We start from the raw sequence: 26,533 nt of genomic DNA on the forward strand, positions 1-26,533 counted from the left end.
CACTTTGTTTTGTTCACTGGCTCATTCTGGAGCATAATTCTAAGCACTTACATGAGCACTTGTTTAACTTACAATAGATATTTTGCTTCTATTTTCTAGAACACCAGTTTAGAGGTGTGTTAAGGAAACACTCCATGCACCATAATTCCAATCCCATTGTCGTGGTTATGGTATGTTCGGTAGCACCATCCCACAGCAAATTGTCAGACCATGTTTAGCATAGTTTAATCACTTAACTAGGATCTACTGGGTGCCCAGCCTTGTCTGCAGAATCCTAGCAGGAGAAGCCAGATCACTCTGTAGAATAAGGCAGGGTTGTGCTTGTCTGACAGCCACAGTGGAGTGCTAAGTCTGTGTGTTCGGTCTTGTATTGGCGGTTCTTTGCTCTACTGAAACCATTCAGCCTCTCCTGCTGGAATAGACCCAAATGCTACATGGGACAAAGTAGTTTGATGTCTTACTGGGGGACCATGCCTAGGCACTCCTGGTATCATAGTCACTAAAATGGGGGCTGTAGATTGGTAGGTTATGGTGCTTAGAATGTTTGTTCTAAAGTTCATTGTTCTTAACACTTTTTTTTAAAAAAAACTGGGTTAAAATTCACTTTTAAATGATTAGTTTTATGGTTTAAATATGTTCAGTGTTGGTTTTCTAAGCATGCAGACTTGCATCACAAATCTGCACACATTGGTTACATGTTTGGATTGTGTTTTTTTTTTTGTTTGTTTTTTTTGTGGGGTTCAGTCTAGTCCGTATTTCATCCTTATGTTTTATATTGTGAAAGCAGTGCAATGGCCATTAAGAGCTGTAGGCATGTTTCTCCCATGCAGAGCCTAATAAAATAGAAAAGCTAACAAAATGTTCTCAGAAAATTCACACATCACATGATTATTTTTTCTTTCTTGTAAGCATATCACGAAGTAACAGCTTAAACATCACAACATGTCACACGAGACAGCGGAAAGGGTTTATTTATTGGAGTTGACAAATGTTCCTTCCTATGTACCCCTCCTCTTCCCTCACGGTAAAGGGGGTTTAGTCACTAAAACACTAAACACTTTTGCTCTAGAAGCAGTTCTGCACATTTATTTGTTTTTTGTAATGTTAATGTAAAAAAAAATCACCAACTATCTACTTATTGTAATATTTTTGGATGTACACCAAACATTTTAACACTTGCACATCTCACCACCAACACGATCATTCACTGGGTTCCCTTTAAATTGTAACCCTAGGTTTCAGCTTTTCTACGTTGTGGCTATTCCTAAAGATAATATTTGAACTTTATCATGGTAAGGTTTGTGAATTAGTGACCAGTCCCTTTTTAAAAGCTAAACCAAAATAATGTAATTTTACTCCATTGGAAAAGCAAATGGAATGCCAAAAATACCTGCAAGGTTTCATTATTTATAATATTGCACTTTTAATTGTGCTGAACGTGCGCAAACTTATTCATCACATGTAGGGTTTTGTGTTTGTTTTATTTGTAAACCGTTTAGGGGCAAGATAACTTAGTTTTATTTTATGTTTCTTTTTGGGGTGTTTTCTTCAATGTTTGTTTTATTTTTGGTTTCTTATCCGCGCCTTTTAGATGGCTATTCTGTTATAAATGCGTGTTAACTTGCATATATTACATTACTTTTATATTGTACAGAAATCCGGGGCTTTCAGTCTGCCTTTTAATTGATGTCTTTTAAAGAAGAACCGTCCAATTTGTGTTATTTTCAGTCACTCTAGAATATAGTCCCAAACATCCTCCAAAGATGTCTGTCGTATAAACATTGGTATCTTCACCTGTTAATGTACTCTCAACATACCACCCATGATGCTATGCATGTTGAGGGTCTGGCATGACCTGTATTATCTTATTAATTGGGGTTTTGTGCCTCTGTGATATGGTATATGATGTAACCCATTTGGGGGATAATACACCATAGCAGAGTTTTTTAATTTTACACAATCCAATAGTTGGACATGGCTGCTGTAAGATTGAGGCCATATTCTACGTAGTGAATATCTTCTTTTAAAATAGTCTGCACTTGAGTGTAAAGATGTCCAATTATGGATGCAACTAGCTGAAGCCTTCCAATAATAGGCAAGAAATAGGAATAATTTTTTATTTAAATCTAAATACCGTCAAAACAGCCCTTTTCATATTGGCATGAATTGCCACAAGGTCCCTTAAACAAATTTAGAATTCATAAAATTGAAAATATACAGGCTGTGGTAATTCAATTTCATATAATAAACACCAAATTTCTCTTAAATCACAGAAAAGCCATTAAGATTTTTTTTATTTGTTTTTTGTGGGTTTTTTTGTAAGAAAAAAAATTATGTAACTTTATTTTTATTTTATTTTTTTTATATATATTTTTTTGGGTGGGAGGGGATCACAGGCCTTGGTTTATTTTTAAAAGAAAATACCAACCAACTGAAAACCTGTTTTATGTTAGCTAGATAAGTAAAGCTTGTAGATTAAAAGCACACCTAAGAAAACATTTTTTTTTTTTATTAGTAACATGTCATTTGTTGTATGTGTATTATGTAATTGTATCTTTTTTTATGACCGATGGAAACATTAAACGAAGTACAATCTGGGGGAAAAACTAACTTTTGTGTATTTGCTTTGTTTGTCTTTCTTGTCTTTTTGGTGGAATATTTCAAAACACATTTACTTTTTGTAAACTCAAAATACTTTAACCCCTTAAGGACACAAGTAATTTTTTCCTCTTTTTGCGGTTTGTGATTAATTGCAATTTACATCTCATTTATTGCACCGACACAAATTATATTTTTAGAGGACAAAAGGGGTTTTAATTTGATGTGACATACATATAAATTCTCATTTATTATATTAAAAGGGGGTGTGACTGAAAAAAAACAATTGTTTCACAGTTTTGGTAATATGTGCATAATATGTCCAGCGTAGGAAAAATAATTCAAAATAAATTCATTTATGTGTCTTGATTTAGAGAGTACATAATATGTATAGAATTTCAGCTTAGTTTGAAAGTTACAGGTCACAAAAAAGTACTGTGCTATAGGATCACTAATTTTTTTTTTTTTTTTTTTAAAGATCCCCTGCTGCAAAACAGTCATATTATATTGCAGAAACACTGCGCCATCCATTTAGAAAAGACATCTAGATCGACTTAACAGTTCTACAAATGCGTAGCAAGCATAAAGTCTGGGACACAAAACCATGGCATTGCACTTTCCAGCTCCAAGAGATGAACTTGGATAACACATCCCTCCCCCACAACCCAGAAGTGGGAGGCAGGGGCCACCTCTATAGAGCCCTCAATCCCCTATTGGTGGCAGTCTTTGCTCAGATGTCCACAACAACTGCAGGCCCCAGGGAAGCACTGATGAGAGTACAGATGTAAGGCTGCAGGCTTCCAGTAGGCTGCATAAAGTCAGGGAAGAGATCAACATCCCGAGGGCAAAAATGGGCAAACCAGTCACCACTAGATGCATTCAGTTGTGAAATCCACAATTTTTGAGAAGTGGATTGGCTGTATAAACAGTGATTTTCACTGGATTTGGATTCAGCAAGGATAGGAGAGAGCTGTAAAAAGCCACCGGGCCCCTTCCCCCCTCGGTTACATCTGCGTAAAACAATCTGGCCATTCTATGACCTACACCGTGTTGTGACGTTGCGGTGCTCTAAAAGATGTGATCATTTCAGGTTTTTTTGTTTTTTTTAATTCTTTATTTTTCGTTTTTGGTGCTTGATATTGTAGTTTCACATACAGGTGTTCACGTAAGTGCCCCAAAAATATAATAGAGATACAATTCCGTTTAAGTTTCGCACCAATTTTGGGTCAAGCAATAACATTCAGAAATAACAACAACATATTAAACATTAAATGATGCGCTGTCTAGATGAGTCAGTATGTTTCGTATACCCTTGTGTTTAGGGTGAAGCCTTATGTTTGGTATCAGTGCCTGTGGGTTGTGGGTCTGCTGCTATTAGCGCTCTGTGTGAGCGGTGGTGTGTTGGCATGCTTATGGTGTCTGTGTTGCAGTAAAGCCGTGTTCAATTGTCTAGTTCTTCATGTTGTGCTGAGTGGGTGGGATCTGCCACAAGTGGCGTTTTTGCATTGATTGATTACCCCTAACCGGGGGGGGGGGGGGGTGTTGGGTTTCTTGACGCCAAGTGTTTGGGTACAGGTTGTGCTGGTTGTTGTGGTGTTGAAAAAGTGAAAAGAAAAATATTAATGAATAACCAACTAAAACATAAAGTAAACATTAAAGTCACAGCATGGAAGGTATGCCACTATTATGTTGGTAGAGTTCGTGGTGTCGTTTCATATCCTTCACGGCACCGGTTGTTGTGATCCGCTTTGTCCTGGTTCAAACGGGGTAGAGTTCTCAGGGATCCAGGCCCTCGTCTGAGGTCTGTTCCATGTTGCGTTCGTGGGGTTAGACAGTCCCAGGGTGTCTAGGAGGGGTGTTGCTTCCTCCACTGAAGTTAGAACATGTGTTGTTCCTTTGTGTGTGATCTCCAAAGTTCTGTTTGCGCCCCACCTGTAAGCTATATTTGCTGAACGTAGTTGTGTGGTGAGCAGTCCATAGGTTTTGCGCCACAAGAGGGTGGCTTTTGATAGGTCTTGGAAGAATGTTAATGAGGAGTCCTCAAATAGCAGTGGTGTCTTGCCTTTCAGCCCTGCCATTATGTGTAGTTTGTCTTGTACAGTGACGCATCTGAGGATAACATCTCTGGCTGGTGGGGTTTTTATGTGAGGGGTGCTGGGTAAGCGGTATACTCAGTCTATTGTGATTTTCTTTGCGAGTGAGTGTGGCAGCACGGTAGTCAGCAGGCGCCTGACATAGTGCGGCAGCTCGTCGGCAGATATCGTCATGGGTATGCCCCGGATCTTGATATGGGAGCGGTGCTGTCGGTTTTCAATGGTTGACATTTTAATTGCCAGGTAGGTATGTTGTTGCTGTATTTGTTTGATGGTGTATTCCATTCGATTCATAGGAGTGTGGACTTTCACTACTTCTTCCTCCATGGTTCTCACCCTTTCTGCGACTGTGTGTAGTTCAGTCTTAAGTGGCTGAGTCTGCTGCTAGGAGTTTGTGGATCTCTGTTAGAAGGATTTTGAGGTCTCGTTTGGTGGTTGGGGCTGAGTCATCTGTGGACTCCAGTGGTGGTGCCCGTGGCTCTTGTGAAGGCTTGGAGTTAGTAGGCCGTTGTAACATGGCCCCTATATCCCTGTCCCCAGGTGTACCTTGTGGTTTTTGAGAGCGGCACCCCATGGCTGGTGTGGGGGCAGGGACGATGGGTTGGTCCCACAGATAGTGGTCGTTCCTGAGCTCTGTCTGGTGTCCGCACAGGATTTCCGCGAGGCCGGGGATCGCTGGCGTTTGGTAGGCCCGTTTTTCCGTCTCCTCTTCTGCAGCCGTTGCGGCTGAAAGAAAGGAATCAGGTGGTGCGGTGAATTGTGCCAGTGCCCATTTGGTAAGTGGCAGGGCTGGATGGGTGCTGGATATTTAGATTTTTACGGCATGTTTTGCAAACCTTATGTTTGCTACAGCAGTATAATACTTAATAGAAACTTAGAATTTGACGGCAGATAAGAACCATTCGGCCCATCTAGTCTGCCCAATTTTCTAAATACTTTCATTAGTCCATGGCCTTGTTTTATAGTTGGATAGCCTTATACCTATCCCACGCATGCTTAATCTCTTTTACTGTGTTAACCTCTACCACTTCAGCTGGAAGGCTATTCCATGTATCCACTACCCTCTCAGTAAAGTAATACTGACTAATGTTATTTTTAAACTTTTGCCCCTCTAATTTAACACTGTTCTCTTGTAGTTTTTCTTCTTTTAATTATAGTCGCCTCCTTTACTGTGTTGATTCCCTCTATGTATTTAAACATTTCTATCATATCCCCCTTCTCGTCTTTCCGCCAAGCTATACATGTTGAGTTTCTTTAACCTTTCCTTGTAAGTTTTATCCTGCAATCCATGAACCAGTTTAGTAGCCCTTCTCTGAACTCTCTCTAAAGCAGGGGTCCTCAAACTCTGGCCCTCCAGATGTTGCTGAACTACAACTCCCATGATTCTCTGGCTATCTATGTAATTCAAAGAATCATGGGAGTTGTAGTTCAGCAACATCTGAGGGGCCGGAGTTTGAGGACCCATGCTCTAAAGTATCAATATCATTCTGGAGATACGGTCTCCAGTACTGTGTACAGTACTCCAAGTGAGGTCTCACCAGTGTTCTGTACAATGGCATGAGCACTTCCCTATTTTTACTGCTAATACAGCTCCATATACAACCAAGCATTCTGCTAGCATTTCCTGCTGCTCTATTACATTGTCTGCCTACCTTTGTCATCAGAAATAATTACCCTAAATCCCTTTCCTCAGATGTTGCAGTTAGGAGTCCTATAAAATATTCTGTACTTTGCCCTTTGGTTTTTACGTCTAAGATGCATTATCTTGCACTTATCCACATTAAATGTCAGTTGCCACAACTATGATCATTTTTCAAGTTTACCTAAATAATTTGCCATTTTGGCTTTTCCCTCCTGGAACATCAACCCTATTTATCTTAGTATCAGCAAAAACACATACCTTTCCATCAAGACCTTCTGCAATATCACTAATAAAAATATTAATGAGAATGGGTCCAAGTACAGATCCCTGAGGTACCCCACTGGTGACAGCCCATGCTTTGAATATACTCCATTGACCACAATCCGCTGTTGCCTGTCACTCAGCCACTGCCTTACCCATTCAACAGTATTGGAATCCAAACGTAAAGATTGCAGTTTATTGATAAGCCTTCTATGTGCAACAATGTCAAAAGCCTTACTGAAATCTAGGTAAGCAATGTCTACTGCACCACCCTGATCTATTATTTTAGTAACCCAATTAAGAAGATTTGTTTGGCATAATCTCCCTGAAGTAAACCCATGTCTCTGATCTTGAAATCCATGTTATTTTAGATGTTCAACAATCCTATCCTTTAACATGGTTTCCATTACTTCCCCCACTACTGAAGTAAGGCTTATTGGCCTGTAGTTGCCCGACTCCTCCCTACTACCTTTCTTATGAATGGGCACAACATTCGCTAACTTCCAATCTTCTGGGACTACTCCTGTTAACAATGATTGGTTAAAGGATCACTATAGTGTTAGGGCCCCCCCTCTTGTGGCGCTGAAGGGGTTAAAACCCCTTCAGCTACTTACCTTTATCCAGCCCCGGGCTCCCTCGGCGCTGGTTACCTCTCCTCCCTGCCGACGTCAGCTCCCGACTGGAGCAGAATGCACTTGTGGAGGAAGTGTGGGCATTCAAACAGGATGCGAAATTCGCATGCAGCGTCGCAGATGCGCCTCTAGCGGCTGTCAGGAAGACTGCCACTAGAGGTTGGTTTAACCCCGAATGTAAACATGGCAATTTCTCTGAAAGTGCTAGGTTTAGAGCTGCAGGGTTAAAACCTGAGGGACATGGCACCCAGACCACTTCATTGAGCTGAAGTGGTCTGGGTGACTATAGTGTCCCTTTAAATAAATCTGTTAGTGGTTTTGCTAGTACACTACTAAGCTCTTTCAATAACTTTGGATGTATTCTATCAGGTCCCATCGATTTTACTTTTGACAGTTGAAATAGAACCTCTTCCACTGTAAACTCACATGAAACAAATTACTAATTTTCCTTTTTCCTAACTGAGCCCCCTTTTCCTTCATTTTCATCTGTAAATACTGAACAAAAATATTCATTATGGCAGTCAGCTAGACACTTTTATCCTCTTCTACATACCTTCCTTTTGTTTTTAATCTGACTGATCCTTGTTTTACTTTCCTTTTCTCATTTATGTATCTAAAACATGTTTTGTCCCCCTTTTGACTGCACTATTTTCACTTCTGTGTGAGATTTGGAGGCTGTTATAATGTAGCCTCTTTCTGCCTAATCTTGTAGATCCCTCTCTCCTAGCAGTGCAACTTTTTAAATAATCCCATTTCTCTTGGACTCCATTTAAATTGCTCCAGTCTGATAGCAACTTCATATGTTGCTCAGCTATGTCATCTGAGTAAAGCAATACTCCCATATTTACCTTTGCCAGGTATATGTGCATGTTGCAGGGGCAAATTAGAGACATCCATTTAAGTTTGATTTTGAAATTTTACACTGGGTTCATGTACCATTTTGGAGTATTTTAGAAGGTTGCTTTTTCCAACTACACCACAAAGGCATACCATTTCTTAAACACCCAAGGGTGTTTCAAAAGGCATATTGTGAACCTTACCATGGGATAATTTTTTCGCTAGTTTGTACCAAGTGTAGAGGTAATTTTTTTCCCTACTATTTTTTTTGTAACTTTTAGAAACTTTTTTTTTTACATTCTCTTTTCTTTAATAAACTTTTTTTTTTTACTGTTAACCCTTAACTAGCCTAACCTCCCCCCCCCATTTCCTTACTAACTTCTACCTACCCCCCCACCTAAAAATAATTTATAAATAGTTAAGTAACCAAGTAAATAAAAAAAAATTGAGCTATAGGTTCAGAATACAGAGAATAAGACATTACCATGCCCCTAACGTTTATGCAATATACTTCTAGAAGAAATGTTTGTGGGCCACCAAGACCATGTCAGACTGGTCATAATTGCACCGTATAATGCGCAATTTAGATTTGAGAGCTCTGTAAAATAAAACTGGAATAAAAAGAAACTAGAATTTATCACTTGAACACAAAAACATAAAAGGATTGGTGGTAAGATGGTTGTTACTAGTCAGCTAGAACCCTACACCCATACTTGGATTTGTGGTATAGTAAGGAGGGCTGGGCAGAGCAGCACCAAAGTTCCATCTCTCCTGGCCTTAGCGAGACCTAGCACCTGGTGTTCACCAACTTTCCTACTTCCCGTGAGCAGGTAATTTTTTGAAAGTCCCGAGCAACAGAGATCCTTTAGAGGTTATGAATGGTGCTTGGGGTCACAAACCAACTGGATTATCGGCCCAGATGGAGAGTAACAGGTTGAGGCACCACCATCTGCTGCCATTACTGCAGCTGAGGTGAGTTGGAGAGTACGTTGGTGTAACCATTGCCAAAAGGGCTTACAGATGGTTTCAAATGCCATATTGAGGTTTTCTTTCCAAGTCCGCCAATTGCCTTCCATGGGTAGTCGCAGTGTGTGGAAGGCTCATGACAGTTTCATGAGCCAAAGCTGCGTCGTGGGAACCGAGACCCCACTGGCTCGAGGAGGGGGAGCAGGGTTCTAGCAGGGTGTACCAAGGTTGGAACCTGCAGGCCAAGAAATCTGCCATCCACAAGGCCCTTTAGACGATCTAGACCACAATCCCTTAGCTTCAAATGTTATGGTACTTTTTAAAAGTAAACCAAAATGTTTAAATGTCTATCTGTTCCTGTCCAAATCAATAAAATTAAATTGCGTATATACGCTGAAGTAATTAAGTCTGACACACAAGGTTCAGGTTAAAATAACTTCGAGAAAGTTTATTGGCAAGTGAAGAAAAAGCGGGCGCGCAGGCCCTTTTAAGAGGCATTTTGCGTCATCATTGATTATTAGAATATCAGCAAATAAACATCATCAATTGGATTAATTGTTAAGTGTCGGTGTTAGTGTCTTACCTATTGGTTCAAAAATTAAGAGGTTAGTCCCGTGTCCACCCACCAGAGGTGGGATTATTCTGGACACGGGTGGGGATAAGGGGGTCCTAAGCGTCATTTTACACGGTCAATGATATCAGGCTTCATGTCCAGGTGCAAGGTCTCTTATGAATAGAACATTTCATTACTACTGTGTTCTGTGGCCTTCAAACTATACTATCTTACAAGTTCTAAGGAGTAGCCAGCAAGGTTTAAGGAGTAGCCGGCACCTCCTGGTGCCTGTCCTTGCAGGAAACACAGTCTTTGTCTACTATACTAATTGGGTTGAGAAGTTCAGTCACGTAATGTAGTTTTAAAATGAACAAGTTAAGTCATGAGGACAAAATGGAGGATTGAAGAAGTCAGGTTAGGAGGACAAAATGGAGGATTGAGGAAGTCAGGTTAGGAGGACAAAATGGAGGATCATCACAGTATAGAGTTAAAATGGAGTTAGTACAATAATTCAATACAAGTACAATAAAGATTTTTAATAATCCCACATCACAAATACTTCTCGACAGTCAGTGATCCCAGTCAAACCTTGTTGATGAAAGGTAGCAGAGGCTTCATCCAATTGATCACTGCAAGCTGAAGTCAGAATAGTAAGTATTTATCGGTAATAAAAGCTGAATTAGCAATTTGGCAGATAAATTGCCACGAGGTGTGTCTGCCCAGCTTGACAGTCAGGTCCTGCCCTTTCTTCCCTTGTTTTCTGAACATTTGGATGTATAGGTGTATAAGCGGTTAACACTATGCTCTAGTCTGGTACAAATAGGTAAAGTGGTTTGGGGTTAACGGCAGCTGTTAATGAGTAGCAGCAATTTTGTGAACAGTTAATGAGCCGTGAGTGGCTCAAATAGAAAATCATGGGGGCTATTTGCCACTGCATAGTGACTGGCCTCCCTGTCGCTACTTTGAACATTTTGCATGTGGTAACCAGCTGCTACTCTCCAACAGTAGTGGCATTCTAGCTGATGGCTGGTAAAAAAGTAGCAGCAAGGTTATTAATAAGCCATAAGTAAATGAACCCTTATGTTAGTGTCAATTTGCACTTGGTGGGGGAAAAAAACCTTGAGCAAAAACAAAAGTGGAAAACGTTGTGCCATTTTTCTTGGGTGAATTAGCATTATTATCCCCATTTATATGGCGCCAACAGATTCCGTAACGCTTTACAATACTATGAGAGAGGGGATTTAACTATAAATAAAAACTTACAAGAACGATAGGTTGAAGAGGACCCAGCTCAAACAAGCCTAGTATGAATTTGTTTGGTGGCAAGAGTGTGACTACGAACAGTTAATGTTTTCAGGACACATGCCATTACTGTAGGATCACCCCTTTATGTCAAATTTGCAAGTCTGCAGCATTTGCTTAACCTTGACATGTGACTGGCTCTTAACATACCCAGCAGCAAACTGACATTTTATCATTTTTTTAAGTACAGGGATACCTGGAAAGAGAAATGTTTGACTCTGACACGAGATAAGATTTTCAATACAACCACTGGGTGGCATCAAAGCTACATTTCATGAAGTAAAATGACAAAATGCAAAGGAGAAATTAAACTTTTTTTGTTTATATTCCACACTTCTGCAACATTAAAATAAAGTTCTAAACATAGTCCACTTCACAACTGACTGACATAATCATGAAAATTGTATAACATTTCATGTACTTTATAGCACTGTATGTATATATTTAATACTTTTTCATTTATATGAATAAACACTTTTGAGAGGCAATCACTAATAAGTATTTTAGTGTTGGGAAAGACACACTACTTGTAATAACATTTTTAATTTAAAAGGTATTATTACTAAAAAAAAAAAAATGCTTTCACATTTACATGCTTTTGTCTAAATTTCATATCTTATAAAGCTGCTGGTCAGGGGTTCATAGAATAAGATTTGAACCCAAAAACTAAAATGTAAAGCTCCCGAATTTTAGCGGTGTTTCCTGTAGATCTGCAGCAGCTACAAAATATTAAAGGTATCTTCATTTTGTTTGTTATAGGTTGCTAATAGTAATTGGATTAACATAGGCCGAATAAAAAATAAAAAAAAGGATGACTCCCGTTTTTATGAACATGGCCGGTCTTATCAACAATTCTAAGTGGATCAATATATTTTAGTAATTGGAAATGTTAATTGAAACTAGACATGTTTTAGGAAGAATCACACAATGACAGAAAATTACAGTTTTTGGTCATTTTGTCATAAAAAGATTGAAAGCTCTATTCTGTGCACAAAATACTTAAACAGTGTCTGGTGAGTGCGTTCTCTGACCAAATCTGTGACTACAATCATGGACCAATCAAGCAGGGCTATTTTTAGAATTAACCTTACCACTGGAAAGTAGAGATTTCTCATATTTATTTTTTTAAATTAAACTAGGGAATGTACTACAGACAGGTATTCTAGTGTGTCACACAAAGACAGTCACTTAAAGGTAGGGCAGGGTTGTCTGTCTGTTGCTGATGCTGAATTGTTGGACAGTGTGTAAAGCGGTGCACTGTTTGCTGGGACATAACTTTTACTTTCAAGCATCGACTGAGACAGTGACCTAACAGAGTTGAGTTAGATTGTATTGTGCACTGTGATTTGTACTCTTCTGCGGACAGTGTGCAGTCTTTCTTCAAGTCTGAGCAAAATTTAGCTAGCTGGTGAAATATATGTTGGAGAAAGAATTAAGCTTTTTCAATAGCTTAACCAATGGAGATTAATATCGTCATTCCCCAACTTCAAAGTAATGTTATTTACTTTTTCCATAGTACAAGCAAAAAAAAGTACTGGTAGTGTCAGACATCAGTTTAGCGTAGGGGGCTTAGCCCGGTAAAGCTGCAGTTTATTAGTGGTTCTGCAGGGACCTTATATATAATTTACACCAGTGGTTCCCAGACTTTAGGTTTAAGGTGCCCTTAATATTTCAGTATTTTTCCAAGGTACCTTAAGTCGAAATGTCTAGGTTGTATATCTGTACAGGGCTGCCGCAATTACTGGCACTATAGTGTAATGTACAGTGTTGGTGTTTGAAGGGGTGCTTGTATACATTTATTGTGTTTTTATACAGGGGTGTGTTTGTAGGTGATGTTTGCGTTTTATTGCAGGGGTGTGTCTGAATGTAATGTTCACTTTTAAATGCGGATGTACATTTGTGGGAAGTATTTGAGCAAAGTTGTGTGTTTGTATTTTGGGGGTTTTGAATGCAGGGGTGTGTTTGTATGTTGTGCTGGTGTTTGACTGCTTGGATGTATGCATATACACTACTACATACATACATACACAGATATTCATGCACATTAACACACAGATACATATAAATACATCAACACATACACACAAATTCATATAGACACCGACCCATAGATACACACTGACATACATGTACCCTGGCTCACACAAACATTGATACATGCACACACCATGACACAGATACACACACTGACATAAAAACACACACCCTGACACACAGATGCACATACACAGATGCGTGCACACACACTGACACAGAAGCACACTGACATTTAGTTACACACACAGATGCACACAGGTGCCTTAATGTCGTAAAGGACCACGGCACCTGACCGGGCCCCTGTTCAGCAGTAATGTTTTTCCGAAAAATAAAAGTGTTGATTAATTGTACACTAATAAGCCACAATATTAAAAAACACTGATAGGTGAGGTGAATAACATTGATTATATGGCTACAATGGCACCTGTCATGGGGTGGGATATTAGGCAGCATGTGAACCGTTGAACAGTTAAAAATATCTGAATGATTTTGGCAAAGGACAAATAGTGATGGCTAAACGACAGGTTCAGAGCATCTTCAAGTCTTGTGAAGTGTTCCTGGCAGGATCATGGATGCCCATGGCACCTTGGTGCATGTAGGGAACGAAGACTAGCACGGTTGAGGCCTACTGGAGACGGTGGAGAGGAAAGGTGGCCACTTTCCTCCCGCTGCACCAAGCCACCCACGAGCACGACTCAATTACCTTCCTTGTCAGAGGAAGCCTGTGGAGGCGAGCGAAACAAGTCATATACACGTCACTAGAGAGGCGGATCTGGAAGTGATCACGTGATCGGGACAGACGAAACCAGGAAGTGACTTTCTGTTTGCCGTTTATATGCTTTTATGTGGGTAGCTATGTCAGCATAACCCACCACTCATAAAGTAAGAGTTTTTAACCATTTTTTTTAATACTTTGAAACTATTCAGTTGGAGGTCCTGCCTCTCTCTATCCTATATTGCACAGCACCAGGGTTGATAGGTATATGAGAGTTTTTTTCGCTCATACCCCCCCTTTTTAATATATTTTTTATATTAATACATTTTTTGTATTACTGGGTTCAAGTGCTGCCATACTGTATGTACTATATTCTATAGCGCTTACACATCGTTGGTTCTTTTACAACTCAATTATCCCCCCCCCCCCCCCCCCCCCCCCCCCCCCCGTGGACCGGTGGAGGGATATTCGGTCCCCGCCGAATTTAGCTGCCTCAGCATCTTACCTCTCAGATGGTCCTGCAATCCTTACAGCTTGAACAGGTGTGGATGTCTCCAAGATGGCAAACTCATCAGGCCTAGCTACACGTGGCCTGCAGCTGCAGCAGCCTGACACATCAGGCCCCAGTACCAGGGCAACGGACACTCTTGATGCTATTTTTGACCAATTTTGGGCTAAGCTGCTGGCTCACACAAGGCAGGCTATGGCTACTCACGTACCACCCAAAAGGGATTAAGATCGCAGCACATGGAGGCCTGGAAAACCTCTCAAGGGAGTGTCACCCACTTCAGAAACCCGTACAAGATGCCCACCTGGGCTGAGAGCGAAAAGGGTTACGACCCCAAGGTACCGGCCACAAGGCGCAAACGATGATACGCAACTGTTGTCACGGCTTACCTTAGTTGGGAGTCCGGTAGGCAGAGATTTATGCTCACCCTTGCAATTAAACACAGGCCAAGGTGGTCAGGTAAGAATTCACCTGGCCTGTGAGTCTGTGCACTGGGGATGTGCAGGATGTTGCTCCAAGTCGCAGTACAGGTAAGGACACAAGCAGGAGAAGCGTCAAGGGTAAGTCAAAGTCAGAGGATGCCAGAAGTCAGGATACACGGTAAGAAAGCCAAGGTCAGAGGATGCCAGAAGTCAGGATACACAATGCAAATAAGCCAAGGTCAGAAGCCAGGAACAAATGATCTGGAAACTCAAAAACAGTAACCACACAGCAGAACCAGATTCAATAAACTGACACTGCCCTCAGGGAGAGGCAGTGTCTTATACATGGCTAATCAGTGATGCTTTACAGCTGGACCACGATTGACAGGAGCAGTCACAGGTTAAGTCCAGCCCCCAGTGCTGGTGACTTGGCAAGGATAAGTTTCAGGCCAAACCAAGAACCGAAGTGGCTGAGAACCATAAAGAACCCAGGTTCAAATCCCCTGTTGGGCACTTCTGGGGCGACCTCGTCTTGCAGTCTGCATGTCGCGGTGAGAACCGTGACACCTGTAACACGCAGGGCCCACCGTACCATTCCGACCAGGAATACCCTGGACCTCAAAGGATCCCAGGCTCGTGGAAAGAGGGTACCAGCTCTCCCACTAGATATGAGTGTGGTTTATTGTTGTACCATACCTGCATTTACCTACTGCTCCACGCTTAACGTAGTGATGCCTCCGAGTCGTTCTCCTCAGGAGCATGCAAATAGCTCAATAATATCTCCTGAAGTTAGCTTGATTATATTATAAAATTGTGCATGTTAGCTCAATTGTAATGTGTGATGATAAGCCTGAGGATTGCTGTTGGGGCTCCTCAGGCATGTCTGTAATACTCTTATGCACTGCAAAAATACAAAACAAAAAAATTGGGGTGCCACAGTGATTTGCCATCGGGTGGCCCATGCACTTAGGGCCACCCGATGGGCATTGCTGCACAGTGACCCGGTCAGCGCCGCGGCCGATCAGTAGCGAGACTGGGTCCCCATAGTATGGGATGCTGGGAGGAAGTGATAGACCTGCAGACAACAGGTATGCTAACAGGAGGGTGACTGTATATATATATATATATATATATATATATATATATATATATATACATATATATATATATACATATATATATATAAAATGACATATGTGTGTATTTGACAGTCTGTGTGTATATGTGTCACAGTGTATCTGAGTGCATGCACCAGTGTGTGTATCTTTCAGTGTGTGTGTGTTAAGGTGTGTGTCACTTTGTGTATATGTGCCAGTTTGTGTGTACGTGTCAGTATGGGTATCTGTGTATAAGTGTGTGTGTGTGTGTCTGCGTTTCAGTGTGCATGTGTTACTTTGTATCTCTGTGTTAATGTGTATGTATGTATATATGTATGTGGCATACATCCCAGCAATCAAATGCCAACACACCTCTGCAAACACAAACATTACATACAGAAAACACCCCTGCATTCAAACCCTAAAATGATATACAAACACTCAAACACACCCTTCACTCAAAAACACCAATACTACACACATGCATTTAAAAGCCAACTGTCATGCTTCTGAGCAGGTCAGAGAGGAAACTTATGCCGAGGTTGACTTCAGGTAGTTTATTTAACTTATTAGACATGGTTTAGACAAAGGTAACAGTAAGAATAACAGGATAAAGGGGCGGAGCCTAGCTTCCAGGCTGAGCAGACGTGCAGGACCCAAGCTCCTGACCAAAACTGCTGTTTTGGGGGGAAAAACGCCAGAAATTCGGCACGTCCACTTTCTGGAGGAGAATAAGCGAGGAGGGGATACCCGAGGGAACCCTTTGACACCCGAAGCATGCCTGACACTAGCCGGGAACCCTAAAAACCTGCTGAGGCCTACCAGGGATTGAAGCGGGGAGAGGCGGCCGGTTTGACGCTATCTGCAAAGCCTTCTGGGACCGCATTGCTAAGCGTGGACCCCTGCCTACCCCTCCCAAGACGGAACCTACCTGCAGTGTACCAGCGGACACCTGCCTCTCTTCTGGGCCGGGGGCCCAACTGGAGAAATCTCCAGGCCGCAGTCCGACCACCCGCAGGGAAGACCGCAAGCCGGAAACCCCGGGGACCCGCGATCCAGCCTCACAACGGAGGAGGATCCACGGACATAGGGTGCTAGCTCCCTTTACAGCCCGGAGCCTAAGGGACGGGGTAATGTCACGCTGCAAACATCATCTGCACCACAAGCAACGCAACACACGCTCCCGCACATCGGAGAGGGGCACTGTCAAAGCCGGCCTGGAACCCGACCCCCCCACTATGGTATGCACGAGGAATTGGCTGAGGCCTGAATATCACGCACCCACCCACCCACCCACGGCAGCATGGACTCTGACAACCCTAAAGTGGACACTGTTAATCTTAAGTATATTATGCCTTACACATGCTCACCCACACTGTAGATGGCAAGGATAATCCCCCACTCTAACTTCAGCTTTAAGACCAATCTTACTGATTATGTTGACGCCCAGAATAGCTTGTTCTTAACGTTTCTATAGCTTTACCTTACACAAACTAATCTATATACAGCATGAACAACCTTACACACTCTCTCTCACATTAAATACCAAAAACTGTGCAAGCAAAACATGTCACAATCTCTGTTTAACAATGTTGATTGAGCCTGCAAATGCTGTTGTGGCAAGACAGGCACTGTTGTAACTACCTGCACAACAAAAATATATTTAAAAAAAATGAATAACAGGATAAACAGAGAAAATGAATAATTAACCCCTTAAGGACACAGCTTCAGAAGCTTGTCTTACGCTTAATGACACAAGGCAATTTTTGCATTTTCTTGCTGTTTGCGTTCAACTGCAATTTGCATCTCTCTCGTTTATTGCACCGTCACATATTATATACTGTTTTTTAAAGGACAGAAACGGCTTTAATTTGATGTAACATATATATATATATATATATATATATATATATATATATATATATATATATGCTTATTTATTATCAAAAAAATACAGAAAAATGCAAAAAAGAATTACAAAAAATATTTTTTTACAGTTTTTGCAATAATAATGTGTGCATAATTAGTGCAGGTTAAAGAAAGTAATTAAAAATAAATTCATTTAGTTGTTTGGTTTTTTTTTGGTAGTTACAGGTCATAAAGCACAAGGAGTAAAATAAACTTTTAATGTGGAGCAATTTTAGAATTTGGTATGTTTGTCTTGTAAGCTTAATAGCCATAAAAGAAAACAAAATTGCCACACAAAAGTATATATTTATATAAAGTAGACATCACAGGCTATTTACCTACGGTTGTTTTGACACTTTCTACGTAGTCACTTCACCGCCAACCTCTGCTAAATATTGGAGTAAAATTGTGTTTGTTTGTTTTTTTTGGCACACAAACTTATAACAAACAACTTCTCATGTGTATTTTGTAAAGTTGGTGTGTGCTATAAGTTTTATTTTGTGTTCAGTTACATCTGCTGAGTAAAATGACTCCCCCTTTGTATGTCTTTCGCACTATTTCGTGAAGCTACAGTGCCATATATGAGACCTGTCCTTTTCAGAATTCAAAGTAGAATTTTGAGAGACGGATTTAATGAATCTATGCTTCCATTTGGGGTATTATAACAGTTTGACTGTTAAAAAAAAACCCACAAAGGCCTACCATTTGTAAAAGTAGACACTCCAGGGTATCTCATATGGTGCATATTGTTCCTTAACATTCCCCCATTTTTTCACCAATATATGCCAAAGTATGTGGTAAAAAAATTATTTTGGCCATTTTTTACATACGGATTACATTTTTGCTGGGCATTTTGTATATTTCATATGTGCCACTAAGTTCAAACCCCCCAAATTATGCTCAGCTAAGTCTTCTGAGTAAAATGACACCCCCATTGTATGTCTTTGGCAATATTTTGTGAAGTTACAGTGCTGTAAAAGAGACGTGACAAGTTTACGTTTTTTTTTTTAATTATTATTCTTTATTTATTCCAAGGTAGAACATTACATTGAAAACATAATATATCAAAACGTTGTAAGATATTGTTACATTGTGTATGACATATCCCCATTAAACTTTTATGAGCATTAGATTAACACATCTAGCAAACTTTTACTGCATCAATGTATCCTGGAATGTGTATAACATACAGTACAACGCTGATTCCCTGTTCTCCCTGGTATTTTTTAACTTATAACATAAAAGGAAAATCAGATAAAACATGAAGAAGCTACAGAATACCATACAGGCATTTCTTTGGTCAACAGGACATGCCCCATCTTTTCCCATGCATTAATGTGCGGATCCTATAAATCTGTATCTTAATCACTTATAAATCGCTATCCGTTTGTTCCTGTGAGCACATGTCCATATCCTTTCGAAATGCAAGTTATTGACATATTGCATGGTTTTGTTGCAACAATTGTGAATATTTCTCACGGTAAAAAGAAAGATAGTAAAAGAGAAGTAAGAGGGGTAAGTAGAGATTCAGTAAGTGAGAGAATTAGGAAAGGGGTGGAGGAGGGAGGTGCGGGGGAAGTCAGGGCAACCCGTATCCTATTGATTAAATCCTATCCTGGGAGGTCGCTTTTGTGTGTGCATCAAGCACTTGCTGCGCTGGCCATCCAAGGGCCCCAAACTTTTTCGAATGTTTTCGTCGTGCCTCTAACCCGGGCCGTGAGGTCATCCATGAGATAATTATCTTTAATCTTCCGGATTACCACAGCAATTTCTGGAGCCTCACTCCGCAGCCACACCTGTGCCAAAGCTCTCCTAGCGGCTAGGTTCACCTTATGCAATAGAGTCTGTTTCGCTTTTGTCCAGTTTTCCATAGATTTAGCTAGCAAGAACACCCATGGGTCTAACTTAACTTCTCTCTCGAATATGTCTCGCAATAACTGCGCAATTCGCCACCAAAAGACTTGTGCTATTGGGCATTCCCACCACATGTGAACATATGTGCCCTTGAGACCGCACCCCCGCCAACATAGGTCTGGAGTAGTTTGATTCATACGGCTTAACTTTACCGGTGTAGCATACCATCGAAATAGCGTCTTATATGATTGTTCCTGCAGCGAGACACACATAGAGGACTGCACGGCCGCCTCCCATATTTCCTGCCACTCCACCCCCTCCAGCGTCTCTCCCAAATCCGCCTCCCATTGGTCAATATATGTAATTCCTCCCCATTCTAAAGTGTTATTGCACAACTGTGAGTAAAGAAGTGAAATCAGTCTGCTCGGGAATTGTTCCTTCGCACACATTCTTTCGAAGAATGTCATCTGTGTTTCTGCGACTTTTTTAACCTGAGTGTCTTGGGCATAAGCTCTAATCTGGAGATATCTAAAAAAATCAAAGGGCAAAGGCGTTTTGTTTTGTAATGTTGCGTGAGACCCTTTGTTTCTTGTTCCGCCATATAAATTTGCCTATTGTTTGTTGAAGTGGACCCAAGTCAGATCTGCTTACACTAATCGGGAGTGCCTGAAACAAGAACAGTATTCTAGGGAGCACATTCCTTTTCACGGAATGAATCCTCCCTATCCAAGAAATTGCCTTATCTGTCCATTGCTCCATATCCGTCATCAATGTCCTAATCAGCAGGGTATAATTCTGTTGAAATAATTTAGTTGGGTCTACCGTTAATTGTATGCCTAAGTATTTTATGTGATCGTTTGTTATTCGTAAGTTATACGTTGCCCCTATGTAAGCGACGTCCCGCTCTGGCAGACCTAAAGGCAACACGCTGGACTTGTCCATATTCACCTTGTATCCGGCCAATTCTCCAAAGTCCTTCAATACATCTGTTAGCGCCGCCATAGATTCCCTTGGTTCAGTCAGAGTCAGCAATACATATCTTTGCCCTCCGACGTCTACTCCTTTAATGTCCGAGACCGCGCGTATTGCCTGAAGGAGTGGTTCTAATGATAAAGCGAACAACAAGGGTGACAGCGGCAGCCCTGTCTAGTGCAATTGCTCAGATCGAATGGGTAGATCCTTGCACCCGAAATGCGAATTTGCGCCCTGACGTTGGTATACATGGCTCGTACCACCGTCATAAACTGAGCTGGGAAGCCAAAATGATATAGCATTGTAAATAAGTAAGGCCATTTAACCCTGTCGAACGCCTTTTCGGCGTCCAACGACAGTAATATCATCGGTATTTTCCTGGTGGTTTGTCTCCATATGAGGTCTATATTACGTCTGGTAGCATCGGGTTTATCCTGCGGCCAGAATTTTCGCCAGTATTTTGGAATCGTGATTGATAAGGGATATCGGGCGGAAGATTTCTGGGAACGACAGATCCCGACCCGGTTTCGGTAATAAGACAATATCAGCTAATGACGTCCCTATCAGGGGGACCGCCATCTATCAATTCGTTAAACCAAGCTTCCATATACGGAACCAGTTCTTCCCTAAAAGTTTTATAATAGGAGCCATCGAAGCCATCCGGTCCCGGTGCCTTGTTACTCTTCAATGCAGAGATTGCCACGTCTACTTTCTCTGCCGAGATCGGTTTCCTCAAGCCGTCAACCTCCGCCCCACTTAATTTTGGTAAGTCCAGCCCAGCAAGGAAAGTGTGTATTCTATCACTTTCACTTCGCATTCCGGCTGGGTCTGTTGTGGAATGATTGTACAGTTTAGTAAAAAATTCTGTAAATACCTTGCTATGTCTGTAGGATCTGTATGGCATTGACCCTTTTTGATTTTAGTGATGTGGGTTCTATGCTGTCGTGGTCAGAGCGACCTCGCCAGTAGGGTGTCCATCTTGTTAGCTTTTTCAAAGAAGGTCCGTTTAGACCCCATGAGTGCCCGTGCCGTATCGTCTAGCAGCGTTTGTCTTACCGAGGCCCTCAGTTCCTGAACCGCCTGTAAATTAGCGCGTGTAGCGTCAGTCTTATGTCTTTGTTCAGCATTTTACCAGGTCCCCTATCGCTCGCTGGGCATGGAACTGCATTGAAATCGCCCTCTACTATTACCATTCCATGTGGCAATGCATTGATTACCTGTGTCAACTCTGCTCAGAACTCCTTAGAAGGGTCATTCGGGCCATAAAGATTGAGGATATGTATACTATGGGAGTACAGCGTTCTCCGGCTGATCCTTAGGGGTTCCGCCCCCATGCCCCACTCCAAGGGAAAGTAGGGTAAGAAATGAAAAAGGGAAAAAAGGGGTAAGAGTAAGGTAGAAAAAAGGAAGAAAAGAAAGAAGAAACATATTATGTACAAATGGTGCCTGGTCTTACCGATAGCCAGGCCTACGTGGGGTGTGAGTCCCTGTCCCTCCAGTATTCCTTAGAGGTTCCACAGGACCAGGGACTCAGACCAACCCAAATCTGAAATGAGACCGCATCCGATCATAAATCATCTTAAGCCTCCGTTACCGGTACAGTTGCCTAGCAGAGACATCCCTCAGCAGTTTGCCAAGGGTCATTATACTTGCATTCCCTACCGGGCTTCCCCCATCCCCTATCAATTCGCCCGTCCCACGATTCCCTCGCCGTCCTGATCCCCCAGAGAACTTAATGGTTCCACCAAAGATGACATTAGATTTATAAACACCTAAGTAAGCCTGGTCAGTAGAACCATGGTGTGTACGGCATAGCATGATCACTCACCTAGTGAGTATTTTGAAGCCCACAAAGTATGGTAAATTCCCCGTAGTCGGAGCTGGGAAGTAGGAAGGTAAAAGACTCAAAAGACCACTCCTTCCCTCGCATAATCGCAAATCACGCGCCCTACCCGTGCTGTAGGAGCTCTCTAAGCTATAGCTTTTCTAGGTGCCATGAGCGGTGCTTACAAAAAAAGCTAGTGATCGATAGTGTCATCCCCCAGCCACCCACCCCCACGCATCTTAACAGCGAACCTCAGCCTACACCCGATATTAAAAACTCAAAAAATAGATACTTTTAGAGCAATAAAATTAAACCATACCTTGAATAAAACAATAGTTGTGAAACACAAAAAAAAAAATTTATCTCCCCGCCGCAAGCCACCCCGCCGCCCACTACAACCTTCCCGCCACCCGTCGGCCATTTTGTAAGACTTAAGTCCATGCCCCGGTTCAAAATTCTAAGCGTCCACATAGGATCTAGTATCTACACCACGCTTCGGTTATAATCTGGGTGCGGGCATGGAGAAGCGCTGAGATTGTGACCCCAAAGGGGACCTAAAATAGGGGTACCATCCCACTTCTTATAGCAAGGAGTCATCGCAGGGAGTCACAAGCCCTAACCCGCCCCACAACAAATCGGAGCCCCCCTGAAAGAGAGCCTCTAGCCGAGTACGAAGGACCCGGTCCCAGCGGGCAAAAGAACCCCTAAACCAAAAATAGAAAAACGTGGCCACAAATAAAAAGAAAACCCCTCCTCCCAAAATCAGGATGCATAACTCCCCCCAGCCAGCCAGCTCATTTGGGGGCTATCCCCAATCTCGGGGGAGGGGATGTATCGTCACCGTCGCTGCACCTGGAACCGATATTCCTCCCGTGTCTTGAACCCCCAGCTCGTGTAGAAATGACACCGGATCGCCGCCCGGGTGCAGGATCCTGGAGCGCCCGTCCTTAAAGGCCATCAGCCGAAATGGATGGCCCCACGCATATTTAATAAAATGCCGCTAAAGCAATTCCGTTATAGGCCGCCATTCCCGCCGTTGCCGCAGGGTGTCCGGCGTTAAGTCTTGATACAAGGACAGTTCAGTTCCTTTATACTTAATTTGGCCTTCTCTTCCGTGTCTCATCAAAGCTTCCTTCGTTTGGAAAAATTGAAACTTGATGATGACATCTCTGGGCCTGCTATCATTAGCCCGGTGGGCTCGCAGTGCACGGTGCGCTCTCTCAATGTGCCAGTGGCTTTCCGGTATATTTGGGAGGAGTGGTTTAAATATGGAGGAGACCACCTCAATCTGGGAGCCTTCCCCCTCCTGTTCTGGCAGACCCCGCAGCCTGATGTTATTCCTTCGCGAGCGGTTGCCCAGGTCATCCAACGCTGATTCAGCCACCGCTAACCTGGACGTTAATAGGTTCATCTGAGCAGCAGCCGCGTTGTGGGCTTCCACCGTGGACTCCACTCGCTGTTCTAGGACTGCAGTTCTGGTCCCCAGCGCATGAATCTCCGCCTTGACTTCGGCGGTATTACTGGCTATTTCCGTCGCCAGGTAGGACCTCACCTCAGCCAAGGTTGCCAATATTTGTTTGGCATCCAGCTCTTGGGGTCCAGGTGCCGCACTGGAGCCCGGCCTAGAAGGTGATCGAGGCCCTCCCGTGCTCTCCCGTCCGCCATCTGGGGTGGTATTTCTCATAACGCGGGAGGCCGCGAAAAGATCTGCCACTGTAGCGCCCTGTTCAGTGAGCTTTTTCGACTGTTTTTTCGGGGCCCGTTTGTCCATCTCGGGTTCCCCGGTAGTTAGTTAGCAATGAATTTACGATCTGTGGCTATTATCGGCTGTTGGCCCGGCGATCCCGGCGGAGCTTCACACGGACACGTCCAGCTCGCTCCTACCGCAGACCACGCCCCACAAGTTTACGTTTTTAAGTGTGAATTTTCATGGAGGGTTTTGATGCGTCCGTGTTCCACTTTGGAGCACTTGAGCAGGCTACATATTACACCATAAAGGCATACCATTTCTTAAAGAACACATCCCAGGGTATTTCAAAAGGCATATTTTAAACCTTAGCGTGGAATAATTTTTCCGCTAGCTTGTACCAAGTGTAGTAGTAATATGCATTTTTTCTGCCTTTTTGACACACAAAGTGAGTTTGCGCAGTATATTTTGCAAACCTTATGTGTGCTATGACTGTATAATGCTTCATATGTTGCTCAGCTATGTCGTCTGAGTACAGCAATACCCCCGTATGTACCTTTGCCAGGTATATGTGGATGTTGAAGGGGCACATTTGAGACGCAGCCATTCAGTTTTTTTCTAACTTTAAAGTTTTACGCTGTGTCCATGTTCCATTTTGGAGTAGTTTAGATGGTTGGTTATTGAAACTTCCCCACAAACACATACTATTTATTAAAGAATACACCCTGGGGTAAGTCAAAAGGCATATTTTGAACCTTAGCGTGGGATCATTTTTTCTCTAGTTTGTTCCAGGTGTAGTGTTAATGAGCATTTTTTAATGTCTTTTTTTACTTTATTAAATTTTTTAACTTTTTAAAACTAGTTTTTAAACTTTTGTTTTTCTTATTATTTTTTAAAACTTTCCTAAACTTTCTTAAAACTTTTTTTTACAGATTTAACATTTTTCTAAGCTTTTTTTTACCTTTAACCCCTAACTAGCAGTAAGCAGCACTAACCGTAAATTCCCCATTTTCCCATAACTCCCACCCACCCCAGCTAGCAAAATATATAATTATAAAATATTTAAATTAATTAATTAAATAATACATTTGGGAATTAACCCGCGAATTAGAGATGGATTGGAGGTGTCTTAAAAAAAGTAAAAAATTAATTTAAAAAAATCACAAATAATAATAAATATATATATATATAAATACAATAAAAAAGAGTAATACAAAATTACATAATTCAAAGTCTTTATTCAGACCAGACGGGATTAGGGTATCTAGTTGGAAAATCCATTGCATCTCTTCCAGTCCAATCATACAGATAAAATAACCTCCTCTCCAGTCCCTACCTACTCGCTTAATCCCAATAAATTCCAGGCCACTAGGGTCCTGTTTATGTTCGGGAACACTATGACATTCCAACCCTTTTTTAATGTTATATAGGAACAATCCAGACCCCTAAAGCGCTTTAAATTGCTGAAAAACTTTATGTGTCCTTTTTGTCTTCTTCTAAAGTACAGATTTTAATAGAAAATTGTACTTTTATAAATGAACCTGGTCACACGCCTCTGGCTTTCAAGCAAACAGGTCCTCTTACTTCCTGGTTTGGTTAGCTCAGTGGAGCTAACCAAAGCTAGCTCAGAGCACCTGCCTCGCAAAGACTTCTCATTGAGCTACACTGGCAAGTCTGTTATTGGACAGTTTGGGTGGGGTTAGAAGGGGAGGACAAGCTGTTTTTAGATATAACCCCAATTAAAGTAAGCCGTGCTAATCATCGGTTTGTCTGCTTTGCGATTGGCCTGCCACGTAACCTACATGTGGGCTGTGCTGCACGTTTGTGACTATTCGTGTCCCGTATTCCTTTCATTGTTTGTAGGTATGTAAAATGTGCTACAGCAGGTGTAGTAGGTTTCATTTTGATGATACAGTGCATAGCTGATCTGATTGGCTGAGCCCTGTTCACACAGATCGCACATTATGAGCTTGGAATGCTTTTATCCTAATGCTTATAATTTTGCAGCAGCTGAGGTATTGTTTAAGATTATTCACAGCTAGAACACCTTTATCAGGAAGGGTCAGCAGAACCAGTATATGTAACCTTTTTGCTATTAAAGTATTTAATGGAATTTGCCATCCGTTCTGGTGACGTAACATAACGTCCTCATGAAATGTGTCTAATTGTTACCAAGGTGCAGACGTAAAGCACAGTATTCTGAATGAAGAAATTAATTAAAGATTATTTTTTTATATTTCATCTAGAACTGTACCAAGAATTTTGACACCAGGCAGGATTTATATTTTCAGAATAAATTCTAACTCTGAATTGTAAAATTCTGTGTTCTATTAACCTGTTAATATCTGTGTGTCTATTTAACACTAACAAGGTGTGCAGGGGATTGTGCTGTGTTCATGGGAATCTAGCTTCATTTGTTGGCTTTGCCGCCAGACATCCATATTTGGATTTTCCATAAGGTAGACCAATTCCCGCCATAGCAGAGATGTGTAACAGCCGTGCCAATCATCCCCAGAGCCCAAGTGATGGGTGATTTTAGTTTAAACTAGCGTGCCACCTGTATCTTACCAAACCGCGGTGTATCCCAGAATCTCATTTCAAAACCCTGAAAACATGACACCATT

The sequence above is a fragment of the Pelobates fuscus genome, chromosome 4, assembly GCF_036172605.1.
Source record: "Pelobates fuscus isolate aPelFus1 chromosome 4, aPelFus1.pri, whole genome shotgun sequence".
NCBI lineage: Eukaryota > Metazoa > Chordata > Amphibia > Anura > Pelobatidae > Pelobates > Pelobates fuscus.